Source organism: Trachymyrmex septentrionalis, unplaced genomic scaffold (assembly GCF_001594115.1).
Source record: "Trachymyrmex septentrionalis isolate Tsep2-gDNA-1 unplaced genomic scaffold, Tsep1.0 scaffold22, whole genome shotgun sequence".
Taxonomy (NCBI): Eukaryota; Metazoa; Arthropoda; class Insecta; order Hymenoptera; family Formicidae; genus Trachymyrmex; species Trachymyrmex septentrionalis.
The window spans coordinates 1,325,104-1,326,200 of NW_017305375.1; positions in this window are offsets into that span (position 1 = coordinate 1,325,104).

Genomic DNA, 1,097 nt, shown 5'->3' on the forward strand with positions numbered 1-1,097 from the left:
GATAAATTCTCAGAGAAGCGATTGTCTCATTTTTAATATGCCTCCACGCGACGACCAAAGTACTTAGCGTAAGCAGCTTCCGGAGCAGATCCGGAAGTGCTCGTAGAAAGAAAGCGTGGTCGATTTCTAATAATAATTTGCTAATAATAATTTGCGAAGTTGAATTGTTCGTCATCATAGAAACCCGCGCGCGCCTTTGATTCATGCGATCGTTGACAACGATTTCCCCATCAGCTGTGTATCAATGCCTTTCGATTTCCACTCTCTGGCGAGGTCGCAACGTCCGTCCGCGACAATATTCGCCACAACAAACTTTGACCCGTGTTGAACTGTACACGTGGCATCATTTACCACAAGTCTTCTGCATATACATAGTAACGCGTATACATATAATTTATGTCGCTCACGCATATCGAACGACGCGTTCCTTCGCTCTCACCTGACGCATGACCTTCGTCGATGATGGTTCGTTGCCAGGCGACTAAGTACGGTCGCACATGGTTGAACGCAACAGCGAGCTTCTCCAGCGAGCGACATGCCTTCTTCTCTTGGAGAACAACGCTGATATCTTTTTCCCTTATTTCGTTATTATAATATCTCTCCAGATAGGTGTCTCTAGATTGATTAGCGTCGCATGCTCTTATTTTCTCCAACCGTAGCCTCTTCTCGCTCAAACGCTCGTTAGAGTGAGCAGGAGCTATGGTAGGAACATGTTGAAGCATGCTGGGATATGCGATGTGAACAAATCTTATATGTTTATAAAGAAACGCCCCGCGATGCGTCATCGCGATTGATACTTTATATGACAATCGTCAGCTGCAGTTCTCCTCACTATAAGCTGGATCCCAATACAAGAATTTGTTGAAAACGAAAATATGAAATATCCGTGATATCGATTCTAATCGTATTATAATCGCGGCGTCTGTTGTGTTTAATATGACTTTCGATAACATACCGAGTATTTTGAATACGGAATCAGAGTCATTAAATGCGTCTACTGTTGTTGATTCTGAAATTAACAGAACAATTACAGGAAACTCGTGAAAATTTCAAATGTCAAGTTTGTGTAATGAATCTATATATATATATATATATAT